Here is a 6,594-nt window from a genome sequence, read left to right as displayed (position 1 = left end):
TCAACCCTGCTTTTATTTCAACCAACAATCTTCCTTCTTTCCCTTCTAAGAACTCTTAGTGATTTCCCAAATGGAATCTTACAGATCTTCTGGGATGGTCTGGAAGGATGAAGTGGGAGACACACCCAAAATTCTGTAATTAGGGATGGTTCGCAATCAGGATCAGATCTGATCCTTACTGTACAGCAAACTTAGTTTTTCTGATGGTGACCTGAAATCCAGTTCTTCCCAGCAGCCGACGTGTGACCACTGCCGTTCCTCCAACCGCCATAGTCTCTTCTCTTACAATTTAAATTGGGGTTATCATTTTACAGAATAGGGAGTACAGCAGTACCATAATGGAATTGCCTACCCAAGCAACTTTAGGAAATTCATTGGTTGATATTGCTAATATAAAATTTCAGTGTTTTAGCAATTCGGACTGAATTGATAAGATGAAGAGACAATCGGAAGGAAGCTCATAGCACCAAAAGGATTTCACTGAAGGCTTTACAAGATCTGAGACAGCAGGCTTTAGTTGGAAATTACTGCTGTATTAATCATTCAGTTGTAAGGGATCATATCATCTTTTTGGAATTCTGCCAGAATTAATTTGTCATGGACATATAAACTCTAAAGTCTTAGTGATAGGTGTACTCAGATTTTTAAGCAGAAGTTTCAGAATAGAGGAAAAATCATATCTCACTCTGCACTTGACATTTTCAGATTAAACTTTCAGAAAAGACAAGATTTTTTTAACAAAAAAGTCCATTATTTTTATTTTTCCTCCTTGATCCTGAATTTGACAGCAGTTGTGGAAATTGTCTGAAACAACATTCTGGTATCTTCTGAGAAATCTCTCACAGTTGCTGACACCTTCAAATAACCTGTGAATTGGCAATGGTTCGAGGCCAGACCACAGTGAACAGCATGAATTTTTGAAACATCACTGAAAAGCTACTTATCCAATCCAAATGAATGAAGTCTAAAGTTTTTGTTCACATTCAATTTATTACTAGGAATTCACACAGCTCGACTCAATTTATGCATTAAGTCAACAAATATTTTTAAGCACCCACTGTGCGCCTGGCACAGTACTAGCTACACACAGCCCCTGCTAAGCAGGTTACTGAAGAGAATAGCTTACATCACGCTTGCAACTTATACACATTCAGGCTTCCTTTCTACAGACATCCTTTTAAACTTAGAGTTGTTTTGTTATTTCATATAGGAGTTCTGAAAGCCTGTTTTAGTCCATTTTGTGTTGCTATAATAGAACACCTGAGACTGGGTCTTTTATAAAGAACAGAGGTTTATTTGGCTTACGATACTGGGACAGCTGCACCTGGCACCAGCCTCAAGCTGTTTCTACTCGTGGTGGAAAGTGGCAGGCAGCCGGCAGGTACAAGCAGATCACATGGTGAGAGGAAGCAAGAGAGAGAGAGGGGAGGTGCCAGTGTCTTTAAACAACCAGCTCTCGCAGGATCTAATAGAGTGAAATTTCACTCAGAACCCTCACCCACCAGGGAGAGCATTAATCCATTCATGAGGGATCCGCCCCCATGACTCAAACAGCTTCAAACACTGGCACATTGGGGATCAGATTTCCACATGAGTTTTGGTGGGGACAACATATCCAAACTCTATCAGCCCCATATCAACATCTTTACTAATCTTTGAGTACCCCACATTAGTGAGAAATCTGGAAATAATTGCCTAAAAATGATGAATGAGATCTCAAGTTTATTTTATACTATGCTAAATTAAATTCTTTAATTAGGGAGGGGGGAATCAAGAAGATAATAGAATGGTTAAGATGAAATTTCTATTTCCCCACTCCTTCCCTGGCTGTTCAGCCTTTGATTCTGTCTTTTCTGTTCACCTATTTTCATTTCCAACCCTGAACTTGGTAATGACTATGACTCTTCACTCAGAAATTTCTGATGCCTGATGACTTCTTTGAATGCCTGAGTAACCTCTGTGCCAGTGTCTGAGTTCATCCAGTCCTACAGAAGCTATCATGGAGACGGCAGGTGCAGTTCACTCCACCGGGTAGGCCCTGATACATCCTTCTATCATAACAATGGTCGGGTGCAGTGAGGCCACTCATTTACCTACTCTCCTCCTCTTTCTCTGTGGGCTCCTTCGAAGCAGGGGCATGTCTGCATATCTGCCTGTGTCGCACCTGCCGGGTCAGGTTAAACTAGGTGGAGACACCATCCTTGGGGCTGTGCCTGGGTAAGAGCCTTCAGGATGGTGGCTGGGAGGGAGGCGAAATGACAGAAGAGGGAAACCCATTGTGGCGGAGAAGACAACAGCAGTTAAGTCTGAAGGGCGGAGCAGGGCAGGCCAGGAACAGAGAGCAATGTCACAGTGAGACATGGGGTGCGTGAGGCGAGAGTCAGGTTGTGCAGCTTAGGATTTAACTGAGGAAGGACAGCAAGCTCTTGTCTTTACCTGAAAAGAGATAAGCTGAGTAAAGATACCTGTTGCATATAAGGCACTAAATAATTTTCATACCTACCTTACAGGATTGAGTGATTGAAAGAGGTAACAATTTGTAAAGCAGCTGGCACAGCACTTGATATGGTATGTTAGTTCTTCTCCATTCTCCTAGAATTATTTTTTTTTGTCTTGTAATCATTATAGTTAGGTATGTAAATTAAAATGGAGATCAGGCCTGAAGAATCCCTGAGCAGCCAAAGCCAATTAGGCCTCATTAGTGCCCTTAACCTTGCTTGCAAACATAAACAAAACAACTTGGACTTTTCCTTGTAAATGCCTATATTAAAGAAAAATGAAACTTAAGTCTAACCAATCAGAAGGCGCCAACTAACTTATATAACTAGGGATTTTCCAGCAGGGTAGACCACATATGGCAAGTGCGTAACTGTAACCAATCAAATATTTTCTTTTCTTTACTTCCATGGTTGTCCTATAAAAGCCTTCACTGTATGGCCCCCAACCCACTTCGAGATTGAAGATGCCCAATTCATGAATCGCTCTTTGCTTAAATAAACTCTTTAAAAATTTTATTGTGCCTCAGTTTACCCTTTAACAGGTATTGTTGCTTCTCAGTCAGCAACATCTTGCAGGTCACACTAATATGGCATTATCAATATCTTTTCTGAGTGTTTTGCAGGGGGGGGGGCTTAATTCTTTGCCTGGAACAAGTTCTGGCTCAAACCTTTGTTATTAATTGAGTGGCTCCTGTGGGACAGAACCTGTTTCAAACCTCAGCACCCTTATTTACTAGCTCTGGGATTTATGACATGTTCCTGAACCTCTCTGAGCCTGTTTTCATCATTAACCTTAAAGGACTATTGTGAGAATTAGATATAAAGTGAATAAAGAATCTGGCATATTAAAGGTGCTTACCGAAAAGCAGCTATTATTATTAAGCACATTTTCTATTTTAACCATTTTTTGATGGAATTACTTGCAAAAGTATTTTACCATATCTTTTTAAAAAGAAAAAAATGCATTAAAAATTTTTTTTACCTTGTAGTGTTTATTGTAGGTTTGCTCACTCAGCATTTATTCTAGCTTCTTTCTCCTTTGCCTTCCTCTGCTCTGGATCAGAGGCTGGGAAGCTAAATACTCCATTTGCAGCTTCCCTTGAAGGCAGAGGAGAACACGTGACCCCTATGTGACCAATAAGACCTAAGTTCGAGTCAATGGATGGTGGGGGCTGTCTAGGGAAAGTTTTTGCTTTCTTAATGAAGGGCAATAGCTGTGGCTTCCCAGCCCTTTGCCCTCACACCTTTGTCCTGTATGGAATGTGGATTTGATGACTAGAGCAGCAGCTGCCATCTTGTCACAATGAAAAAACATTAAAGATGGTGGAACAGGAACGTAGAAGGAGCCTGGATGCTTGACAACACCATTTAGTCATTGCTCCAGCCCTGGATCATCCATTTTTGTGCTTATTTTTATACAAGTCAAATAAACCTGTTTGTTTAAATCATAGCTATTCAGCTATTTTGTTACTTGAAATGAAACACATCCCAACAACACACACTGTTTATTTTGGTGGTAACTGATGTAATGGAATTATGTCCTCACAGATAAAAGATGTATAGGTCTGTCTGTCATGAAAATAAATAGTTCCAGATATATCTATAATGTTTGACTTACTTCATTAATTTACTCACTCAATGAATTATTTTGAAACAATATAACTGGTGATTCAACTGATTCTGCTTTCCCTTTGTTTGAATTTTAATGTCACTTTACATTGCTTTAGCTTGTCAGAGTCCTTAATTACACTACTTTTCCTTTCCTATTGCTATTCCTTTTAAATCTGCCATAAACTTTATCCAAATGGGATATCAGAATGGTTGAATTTATGCTACATCTCACATGCAGGTGACTTATGACTGCTATTTGTCCTCAGAACACTTTTTCTATTACTCCCATGTTTGCAGCCAGTTCCAGATGGTTGTAGATCCTGACCTACAGACAAGTAAAACCTTGTGTCACACAGTCACCAGTTCAGGCCCTTATCAAATCCCTTCCAGACGCTTCCTCCATTCACTGTTTACACACAGCTACCAGCTTAATATTTGTAGTTATGTCACTCCCTTCCTCAGAGCCTTTAAAGCTGGCCCCTGCCAAGAGAATAACCTTTCTCCTTAACCTAGCACTTCAGCGCCTTCCTGTTTCATCCTGGACATCTGTCCCCCTCATTTTTAGTCATCACTACTCCCTGTTATACAGTCCACATCCTGTATCTGCCTAAAATGCCCTTCTTTCCCATCACTGGGCTCCAACTCTTGCCTGCCTCTCAAGGGTCAGTGTTTCCGGTTAGAGCCTTCCCCAATCTTCCCAGGAGGAAATCACTCCTCTGCCCTTGACTCTTCCTGGCCTATTATATCTCTCCGTGGTGGCACTTGCCCCTTCCTGTGCCATGCTCAAGTTATTTATGTTCACATTATCAGTGTACCTGCATCACAAACTCCACGAAGGCAGGATCTGGCTGCACATCCTCTCTGTATTCCCTGTAGTGCCTGGTATGGTATCAAGTATGTGGGAAAGTGTTATTATCTGGCATGTCAACAGATAATTGTTGAGAAGGGCACCATGAACACAAAGCCACTCAATAAAGCTGTTTGAATGAATGACTATAAAACAACTGTCATATGAGGAAGACGAACTGTAAGAACCAAAGTAAATAAGGACAAGGTTTTGCCTACAGCAGATCTGAAGCCACAGTTACATTTGCTTTGTAAAACCGAGCAAGGAAGGTAAGAAGATGGTCAGTAGTACAGATAAACAAAAATACAAGGCCCAACAACTGACCATTTGTGGTAAAATTTCCTTGCTTGTATGTGTGATCAGATTAATCAATTTTATGAGTTATCTTAATTATTTTACAGCCATTACCTGGTAAAAATTGCTTTTTAAAAAACCTTTCAATGTAATGTACCAACAGAATTAATTTTCTCATTTATTCTTCTCTGAAAAATAGAAATGAAGAGATTACAGCTGAGTAGAGATGCTTATCAAATTAAAAATGCCTGGAGAAAGCAGTTATTGGGCTTTCTCTTCATGATTCAGAGTGCATAAGTGTCTGGTTTTAATGAAGGGACAACACAGCAATCACAAGTATAGCCTCTGGTCAGTGGCCTGGGTCTCGGCCCAGGCTGCATTGCTCTTCGGATCCTGGGCAAGCTACCCTTTCATGTGCTTTAGTTTTCTCATTTACAAACTGGAGATGCTAATAATACCTGCCTCATGGAGATATGGTGAGAAATAATGAGCTACCATATGTGAAGCATTTTGAATATTACAGGCACACTCTTAGTAAGCACTCAGGAACTGTTAGCCGTTGTTTTTCTTTTTTGGCATCTGGCTGGTAAGGGGATCCAAACCTTTGACCTTCGTGTTATAACATCGTGCTCTAACCAACTGAGCTAACTGGCCAGTCCCTGTTAGCCGTTGTTTTTCAAGGAACCTTTTATTCGCAATTTTTTTTGTGTGTTTTCCTGACTGGCAAGACTTAAATGCCTATTTCTTTTCTTTTTTTGTGTGTGTATGGTGGTGGTGGTGGTGGGAAGGGGTCACTTAACTATAGTACTATCTCTTTTAAAGATATTGATCAATTCCAATTAGCTTGGCCTTAAATATGAAAGAAATTTAGTACAAAAACTTTATGAAAAATATTATTTTCTTACTCATTTTCCCAATAAGTCTCAGTATAACATTTTAAAGTAAATGAAAACCTACTTCTGGAAGTCTGGAATGTTCAGTGACACTACAGTCAAAATTATTTGTTCTGATCACAGAATGTCTCCTGGAGAATCAACCAGCTGAAAGGGTGTGTGAGGTATGTGTGTGTGTGTGTGTTTCTGTCTGGAACTGTAGAGTTGAAATAGGAATTTATAGGAAGCTGTTTGTATGGCATGATATTCAGCTGCCAATTATTTACTAATTGTTTTCTCTTACTTGAAAAAAATTACAAAGTCAAGCTGTGTGAAAGCCAGTCCTACAGAAATAGCGCTGAGCTTAACTGAAGTATTTTTAGATAGATCTGCCAGTAACAGTTCTTGGAACTGGAATTGTCTTAATGTAAATCTTCCAAATGTGTTCACTTGAATATTATCTTGATTTTTT

The 6,594-nt window shown here is 39.8% G+C and overlaps 1 protein-coding gene across 1 annotated transcript in view; it reads right to left on the bottom strand.

Annotated features, from left to right (window-relative positions):
- LOC103586170 (adenylate kinase isoenzyme 5-like) overlaps positions 1-6,594 on the bottom strand; it is a 193,056-nt gene that overhangs the window by 129,404 nt on the left and 57,058 nt on the right. The window lies entirely within an intron of this gene.

This window comes from Galeopterus variegatus, unplaced genomic scaffold (genome assembly GCF_000696425.1).
Source record: "Galeopterus variegatus unplaced genomic scaffold, G_variegatus-3.0.2 Scaffold312, whole genome shotgun sequence".
In the NCBI taxonomy this organism is placed as follows: Eukaryota; Metazoa; Chordata; class Mammalia; order Dermoptera; family Cynocephalidae; genus Galeopterus; species Galeopterus variegatus.
The sequence above is the reverse complement of the archived record's forward strand: the minus strand, read 5'-3'. Positions and strand labels throughout refer to the sequence as shown.